The following is a 9527-nucleotide window of genomic DNA, read 5'->3' as shown; positions in this document are numbered from 1 at the left end:
GTTGTATGCTGCTCTTTGGCATCTCTACGTGGGCTGATGGCGTGTTTTTTCCCCTCTCTTGTGTGTTTTAGGCTTGGCTTTTTCCCTTTTTGTTTTTTAGGCTGTGACGCTCAACTTTTTTGCTTTTTGTCTCTCTCTCTCTCTCTCTCTCTAATACATACATATATATATATATATATATATGCAATTTTCAATATTCATATTTTTTAGCACGGCTCACGTGTTGTTGTTGTCCCAACATGAGCGATCTGCACATGCTTGTCCATGTGTTTTCCGGTTGTTTCCGTGTTCGTGTTTCTTTTTTCTTAGTTTTTTTGAGCGGGATTGTTAAAATACATCTAGATGAAATTTAGTGATCGCACATCTATATGTCCAGCCGTCCGATCTAATGTGTCTTTGTTTTCACGCTAGAGTGATAGCCCATGTCCTGAATGATCCCGGCCGAGTTGTAGAGTCTGTCGAGCCGGGAGGCCTACAGCGGAGCAGGACTGTTTTGCCATTTTTCTTTTTTGTTAGGCCGGCATTGCCTTTGTTTGTGTTTTTTTTATAAAACAAAGAGTGTAGCCGAGAGAATATTACATTGGTACGGCAGACTCCCTTGAGTCATCACTCCCCTCCCATGTTCTTCCATTTCTATTGTTTTGCTTCGAATCTGAAGAAGGAGACGACCTAACCTGGCGGGTCTGAGGCTCAGAGATGGCAGACGTTATTTTTTTCCCCTATTTGTTTCATGCACTTTTTTCATGTCATTTTTTTGTATACTGCATAAGCAAGTGTTCTCCTAGTTGTTTTATCACAAAAATAAAAATATTCTGATTTTAGTTTGTATGTAAACCCCTACTACGGGAACGTCTGTTTGTACGGGCCCAGTTGTAAGTCAACCATCGACTTGCTACTAGAGGGGGGCGTATGTTTGTAGGGCCCCTAGTTACAAGTCAACCATCAACTCGCAACTAGGGAGGACGTATGTCTGTAGGAGCCCAATTGCAAGTCAACCATCGACTTGCAACTAGGACGCGTCATACTTTTTTTTAGTTGCCCCAGTTACAGGTCAATCATCGACTCGCAACTAGGGGTGTATGTTTGTAGGGGCCTAGTTGCAAGTCAACCATCGGCACACAACTAGGACGCTTGTACTTTTTTGTAGTGGCCCTAGTTGCATGTCAACCATCGACTCGCAGCTAGAACATGTTGTACTTTTTTGTAGTGACCACGGTTGCATGTCAATCATTGACTCGTAACTAGGGGGCGTATGTTTGTAGGAGCCCATTTGCAAGTCAACCATCAACTCGCAACTAGGACGCATCGTACTTTTTTATAGTGGTCCTAGTTACATGTCAACCATCGACTCACAAACTAGAGGCATCATATGTTTATAGGGGCCCAGTTGCAAGTTAACCATCAAATCGCAACTAGAACACGTCGTATATTTTTGTAGTGGCCTTAGTTGCATGTCAACCATCGGCACACAACTAGGGATTGTATGTTTGTAGGGGCCCAGTTGCAAGTCAACCATCAACTTGCAACTGGGACGCATCGTACTTTTTTTATACTTGCCCCAGTTGCAAGTCAATAATCAAGTTGCAACTAGGATGCGTCGTATTTTTTTGTAGTGGCCTCACTTGCATGTCAACCGTCGACTCGCAAGTAGGGGCCGTATGTTTGTAAGGGCCCAGTTGGAAGTCAAACGTGGACTCGCAACTCGGATGCGTTGTACTTTTTTTGTAGTTGCTCGAGTTGCAAGTCAACTATCGACTCGTAACTTGGGGGGTATTTTTGTAGGGGCTCAGTTGCAAGTCAACCATTGACTCACAACTAGAATGTGTCGTATTTTTTTTGTAGTGGTCTCCAGTTGCATGTTAACCATCGACTGACAACTAGGGGGCGTATGTTTATAAGGGCCCAGTTGCAAGTTAGCCATCGACTCGCAACTAGGACACATCGTACTTTTTTATAGTGGCCCGAGTTACATGTCAACTATCGACTCGCAACTAGGGGGTTGTATGTTTATAGGGGCCCAAGCAAGTCAACCATCGACTCGCACCTAGGACGCGTCATAGTTTTTTCTAGTGGCCCCAGTTGCATGTCAACCATTCACACACAACTAGGGGTTGTATGTTTGTCGGGGCCTAGTTGCAAGTTAACCATCGACTCGCAACTGGGACACATCATACTTTTTTATACTTGTCCTAGTTGCAAGTCAACCATCAACTCGAAACTAGGACGCATCATACTTTTAAGTAGTAGCCCCCAATTGCATGTCAACCATCAACTCGCAACTAGGGGGCCGTATGTTTGTAGGGGGCCAGTTGCAAGTCAACCATCGACCGGCAATTGGGATGTGTCGTACTTTTTTGTAGTTGCCCGAGGTACAAGTCAACTATCAGTTCGCAGCTAGTGGGAGGGGCATATGTTTGTAGTGGCCCAGTTGCATCAACCAACGACTCACACAACTAGGATTTGTCTTATTTTTTTGTAGTGGCCTCAGTTGCATGTCAAACATCGAGTCACAACTAGGGGGCGTATGTCTGTATTGGCTCAGATGTGTGTTAACCATCGAGTCGCAACTAGGACACATCTTACTTTTTTGTAGTGGCCCCAGCTGCATGACAAACATGAACTCGCAACTATAGGGGGTTGTATGTTTGTTTGGGCCCCGTTGCAAGTCAACAATCGATTCACAAATAGGATGCCTCGTACTTTCTTGTAGTGGCCCAGTTGCATGACAATCATCGACACACAACTAGGGGGGGTGTATGCTTGGAGGGGCCCAGTTGTAAGTTCATCATCGACTTTGAACTAGGACGTGTCATAATTTTTTGTAGTTGCCCCAGTTGCAAGTCAACCATCGACTCGCAACTAGGACACATCGTACTTTTTTGTAGTGGCCCTAGTTGCATGTCAACTATCAACTCGCAACTAGGGAGGGGCGTATGTTTATAGGGGGCCCATTGCAAGGCAACCACCGACTTGCGACAATGATGCTTCATACTTTTTTGTATTTGCAAGTCAATGATCGACTCGCAACTAGGGGAAGGGGCATATGTTTGTACGGGCCCAGTTGCAAGTCAACCATCTACTCGCAACTAGGGAGGCAAATGTTTGTAGGGGTCCATTTTTAAGTCAACCATTGACTCGCAACTATCTCTTTTATCTTCATATTAGGTTCAACCTTTTTATTTCTCTCCAAGCCAATCATTGATACAAATTACTAGAAAGTAAAATGATTTTTTGTGCAACCATGATTGAGATTAGCATGGGTCTCTTATTGAGGACTGAAAACAAACATCCACCCATCCATGAGAAAATGTTTCTATTTTCAAATTTTGAAAATGCTTGTTTTTGAAAAATATACGCAAATTTTGAAACAAAAATCATGCTCATGTTCATGGTTCAATTTTTTTACTCAAATTCAAATAATTTTTGCATTTTCAAAATTTTGTTCGGAGTTTTAAAAGATGTTCATGCTTCCAAAAAATGTTGATGTTCATGTTCTGAAATTTTGTTCATGTTTCAAAAAATGTTCCATTTAATAATAATAGTAATATAGGCTTGCATTTTCATAAAATGTCCGAGCTTTTACAAAGTATTTACAATTAGAAAAAGGTCCACGTTTCAAAAATACTCACTTTTTTTGGAGAAAAAGGTTATATTCTGAAGTTTCAAAAACCGGTCTCTAATTTCTCGCTGTTGATGGTTTCTTAATGTTGTCGTTCCATTTGGGACATGTAAGCTACTCATGTCAACTTGTTAGTGTGGAGCGTAGGTAAGTTGTTAGGTCCCTAGTGCGATCCATGGTAAACTCAGTTTTTTTCTTCCTATTTCGTTATTTTTACTGTTTAAGTGCAAAATGGGCTGGGCCAGTCGGGCGCACCCTGTACGAAGAAAAACACAGCAGGGCACCAAGCGCGAAGGATTGTCCAAAAAAAAACCAGCGTGAAGGAAAAAAACATTATCGGACAAAAAAACAAATAAAAGGGTCACAAATAAAACTTAAATGTAACATAGTTATGTTAACTCTAGATGTGTCCTAGACACACCCAAAAGGAAATTGTAATAGTGCAGAACTCTCAAAGTTTTCTATATGGTTTGCCATTTAAGTTAAACTTTATTAAGTAGCTTTATTCTGCTCAATGTATGAGAACTTAAATAGCCTTATAGTACTTTTGTTTTGGTATTAATTGAAGGTACTTGATTGTTATTGACGACGTATGGGATAAGTCCGTCTGGGAAAACATCAAATATGCGTTGATTGAGAATGAATATGGAAGTAGAGTAATCACAACAACTCGCATCCTTGATGTTGCCCAGCAAGCTGGTGGCGTTTATCGGCTGAATCCTCTTTCTACTGTGGACTCAAGAAAGTTATTCTATCAAAGAATATATGATATGGAGAACAAATCACCACCTAATCAATTGGTTGAAGTATCTGAGAACATTTTAAAGAGATGTGGGGGTGTGCCTCTAGCTATCCTTACAATAGGTAGCTTGCTGTCCAACCAAAAGGGCAGAGCACATACACACCAGTATTGGTCCAAGGTGTACAAATCTATCAGTTCAGGGCTAGACAGTAATCATGATGATGTGAAGAACATGAGAAGGATATTATCAGTCAGTTACTCTGACCTTCCTCCACACATAAAGACTTGTTTACTGCATCTCAGTTTGTATCCAGAGGATTATCAGATTGAAACACAGCAATTGATTTGGAAATGGGTGGGTGAAGGTTTTGTGAAAGAGGAACCGGGGATGAGCTTGTATGAAGTAGGAGAGGGTTACTTGGATCAACTAATTAATAAAAGCTTGGTCCAACCTGTACATCATGATAATACACATAAAGTGCCCTTTTGTCGCGTACACGATATGGTGCGTGACCTCATCACCTCTTTGTCAAATGAGGAGAATTTCCTAACAACAGTAGGTGGTCTGCAGCCATTGCATCTACCAAGTAAGATACGCCGGTTGTCCGTTGAGACCAACATTGAAGAAGTTGTTGATCAGCTGCTAACAACGAGCTTGTACCATGTGAGGTCACTTACTGTGTCTAGTCCAGCTTTTAGTTTGTTGCCAGAACTTTCGGGTTTTCTAGTTCTTCGTGTGTTAGATTTAACTGACTGCAAGCAAGTGGATAATAATCTTTGGAAAGATATATGCAGTTTATTTCACTTGAGATATCTGAGTTTAAAGGGAACATCCATCACTAAGCTACCCAAAGGGATTAGGAATCTGCAGTTTCTGCAAGTGCTTGACATAAGGTCCACCAAAATAGAAGAAGAGTTGCCGTCAACCATTATTCAACTAAAACAACTGTTGTTATTCCACATGCTTGATAGCGTCGCTTGTGCAGTGCCAAGGTGGATGTGCTCCATGTCTTTCCTCTTCTCCCTAAGTATCACACTTGAAACACTGGTAGAGGAGGACCTTCAGGTCCTTGGGAGCATACCATCTCTCAGTGAACTGCACATACAAGTAAAGAATCCGACACAAGGCAGAGAAAACAGGCTGGTTGTTGGCAGTGGTTATCCATTTCAGTGTCTGACGAGGTTTACTGTCAAAAGTCACACCATGGAGATGAAGTTTGCACGAGGAGCCATGCAAAATCTACACACCCTGCAGTTATATTCCAGTAATTTGCATGACACATTGGTTCAGTTTGGCGACCTTGTTTTGGGTTTAGAGAATCTCTCTTTACTTGAGCATATTTCTGTTGAGTTCGGCAGCGGCAATGTCACAGATGAGGAGATGAGAAATGTCAGAAATGCAGTTCAGAAAGAGATAGATATGAATCGAAATATGCCCATACTAATGTTCCCTGGAACAGCCGAGGTAACTCTACTGATTCACCCTTTCAACCAACAGGCGTATGTTTCTTTACCTTCGTGTATGTATATATCTGAACCTTACGTACAATTGTGAAATTGTATGCTTTGCTTCTGTTCTTTTTAAGCTTGCATAATTAATTTTATCGTATTACAACACTTATTTATGCATTTGGAATATTAGTCATCTAGTTATTTTTTATAAGTTCATATTTCTATCATTTACTTTTCAAGTTTACTAATTTTAGTGTTTGCTTGACACTATATTTTTTTAATCTATGCAACTTGCACTTCTCCTTCGTGATCCAGCTCGCTAATATAGCCACATTGGCAACGTGTCAAGTGATCAAGTCCTTATGGTACTAGCTTTTATAATGAACTAGCCAGAACGAAGTTAGACCACCCTTCGTACCCGTGTGATGAGGAATTCACACCATAACGTGTTTTAAATAAGCTAATATGAATTTAATATTTCATCTTGTTGGATAAGAGACTATGCAGTATTAACTAGACTTTGCCCATCGTCCAGACAAGTAACATGGTACTACCTCCGTCTCATATTAGTTAAAGCTCAAATGGACATATCTAGTGCTCGATACATCCGTTTGAGCGTCAACTAATATGAGACAGAGAGAGTAGCAGTTAGTAGTTACACAAAACTTCAGTCAGACAAATAGTTTTATGACAGATATTTGTTACATGGAAATAACTAAGAAAATAATGTTTTTATCGCGCATTTTTTCCTGCATATTAAGGGCAACACGTGATTACCATTGCTACCATACAACTATTGATGGGCAAAATCCCCTCTATCTCTGAAGGATTCACAACTGTTGGAACATCTCTGTCAGTGTGAATACCTTTGTGAGATAGGGGATCAAAATGCAGCAAAATGAAAATAAAGCCTCGGATCTGGTCTCGGAAGCGTGAGCTCAGAGACATGCTGCTTCTAGATTGGGTGTCACCGGGAAGGGTGTGTCCCCAGCATTTGTCACTTGGGGATGCACCGATGTCACGTTGCTGTCGAAGCTTGTATATTTTTCAGAAGGAGAACATATTATATGATACACATGCTATATATGAGAGTAATTAGTCAAGGGTGAGTCTTTAATACATACTACGACAAGATAAATAAATATGTTTACATTCTTTTTAAAACTGGCCACGGGTAGCATGTTTACATGTTGTAGATCAATTAACAGTCAAGACTAAATTCACATCGTTCGCCTGAGAAGGTATGTATCATCGAGTTATGTTAACTTCTTAGAGCATCTCCACTAGCCTCCCCAGGACGCCCCTCGGGACACCTTTTTAGGCTCGGTTTTAGGCTCGGACGGCACTTTTCGCCGAAAAACGGCCCAGCCACGACCTCAACGCCCCCCAGGACGTCAAAAAAGCGCCGGCAAACCCAGGCGAAACCCGGCGCGCCGGGGGTCTCTTGGGGACGCCTGCACAAGTTTCGGCGAATCGTGTCTCACCACATGTCCTTTTTCTTGGCCCACTTAATCATTCTCCTCACAAACTTTTGCTTGTGGTGGGGTGCGACTGGGAAGGTGCCCTCTTTATTTCGCCGGATTTCGCCGGATGACCCCCAAGACACCAATTTTTTTGGTCCGGGTGATGTTCCTGGGGTGCCAACGGCTGGAGATGCTCTTACTTATCGCATATTGACACATATACTCTAACCAAGTACACATGCATAACCAGAGTGTCAATGACCTATTGATTGCTTTTTAAATGTTTTCTGCTGATCATACTAACAGACAATATAAAACATCATAATGTTTCCTATTTTTATTTCCTGACAGGAAAAAGCTGATGATTTCATCAGGAAATACAGATCTGAGGTACAACTCAACATCCTCTTAAACATTACATCTAATTAAGCAAATTATTTATTCAAATGGAGAAGATGCTTGGTATCACGGGTACCACAAACATGCTTTAACCCCATGCTTGGAGAGTAGGATTTTGTTGCCTTTTCATGGATAGTTTTGCTTTTTTTACTAGAAATTCCTTAATTAGTGAAAGTGCAAATCTTTTGCCCCATCTAGAAAAAGGCTTTCTGAAAACTTGAATGTGGCCTCTTTCAAATATCTGTAGTGGTTCGCTATTGTACCAGTAGTCGTCTGTAAATTGGCGGGCGTTAGCGACCGATAAAGCTTTATTACTCCATGTGGGGATTCTCATGATAGGGGGATGTCAATATGTCATTTGTGTTTTGTTATAAGCATGCATATGGAATCTGACAGTTCTCACCTCACCTAGAGAAGGAAAGAATAACATGCATGATAAAGGAATCGTATTTTCCCCACCTACATTACCAAAGAGTGATAGTGTGATACCAGCACCTTACTGTGTACACTTGCTTTTGTGCATTCAAAATATTTGCAAAGATTGTACTCCCTCCGTCAGAAAATACTTGTCATCAAAATTGATAAAAAGGGATGTTTCTAGAATTAAAATACGACTAGATACATCCATTTTATCCATTTTGATGACAAGTATTTTCAGACGGAGGGAGTATTTGTCTAGAAGCTACCTAATTGTGTTGTTTGGTCAGCTGAAGCCGCAGAGTATAGATTTTCATTCATGCGATATTGCGATACGCTATGAAAAACTGTCGAAGCTCAAATAAACCTGTCTTTGCTCCTGGAAATGAAGCCACTGATCTAATTGTATCATTTGGTCAGCTGAAGAAGCATATAGCCTCAAGGGCAGACCCAGAATTTTTTTGGAGCGGGGCCAAATCAACGCGGGATTACTTCTTCGAACTTGGTTGGAGTGCGGCCAAATCAACATGGAATTACTTCTTCGAATATGGTTGGACTAGGGCCAAATCAACTTGGGATTACTTCTTCGAACATGGTTGGAGTGGGTGCAAATCAACGTGAAATTGGACTCAGGCCTGAGCTGAAGCAGACTACGTTCTCCTGTTCGAACATGCAGATTGCAGAAGTTCTTCCCCACATTCAAATTGATTTTTCTATGGTTGCTGATGTTTGAAATACACCCTAAATAATTATATTTCCCTACGTTGTAAAATATTGGATAATATGTTATCGTATTACTTGACTATTTTTTTATGGCCAAGGTGCTACAATTTTATATCGGACATTTATGTGTACTTGATGTTTCAGTACTGCTATGTTCCTGTAAACATACTTCATGAGCCACATCATTCTGCAGACATTTCTTATGAGTGTTGGTCCCACATCATTCTACAGTGATTTATCTTGCTGTTTTCCAAGAAAATGAAAACTGTCTTGTGAACTGTGTGTACTGCACTTACAAGAAGTCAATAGACTGGTGCGTGCATTATATCTCATTACATTTACAGGAGCTCAAAGGCTACTGCTGCTGAGTTTCAGGCATACATCAGGCATTTATATGCACTTGAGTTTCTATACTGCTATGTCCCAGTAAATATACCGAGGGGGGAGCATTAGGGGTAAAGTTTGTTTTCTTGGAGGAACCTGACATTGGTGTTGGAATAAGCCACGGCGTGTGGTGTGGTCGGGCTCGACGGGCGCGTCGGGTACGCGTCGGACGAACTGGTGCGGTCGGGCTCGTCAGGCGGGTCGGGTGCGCGCGGGATGTGCGGGACGCAGCGTCGTAGGTGTGTGTGCGTGTGTATATGTCTAGAAACATAGGCTTTTGCTGCTACCAAATTATGGAATTAAAAACTGTATGGTGTCAAAAAAGGAT

General features: G+C 41.3%; 1 pseudogene; it reads left to right on the top strand.

Annotated features, from left to right (window-relative positions):
* The window catches only part of LOC123042859 (disease resistance protein Pik-2-like), an 11065-nt pseudogene extending 2047 nt beyond the window's left edge, over positions 1-9018 (top strand).
* Positions 9019-9527: the final 509 nt, after the last annotated feature.

This window comes from Triticum aestivum, chromosome 2B, assembly GCF_018294505.1.
Source record: "Triticum aestivum cultivar Chinese Spring chromosome 2B, IWGSC CS RefSeq v2.1, whole genome shotgun sequence".
NCBI lineage: Eukaryota > Viridiplantae > Streptophyta > Magnoliopsida > Poales > Poaceae > Triticum > Triticum aestivum.
This window is presented reverse-complemented; position numbering and strand designations above follow the sequence as displayed.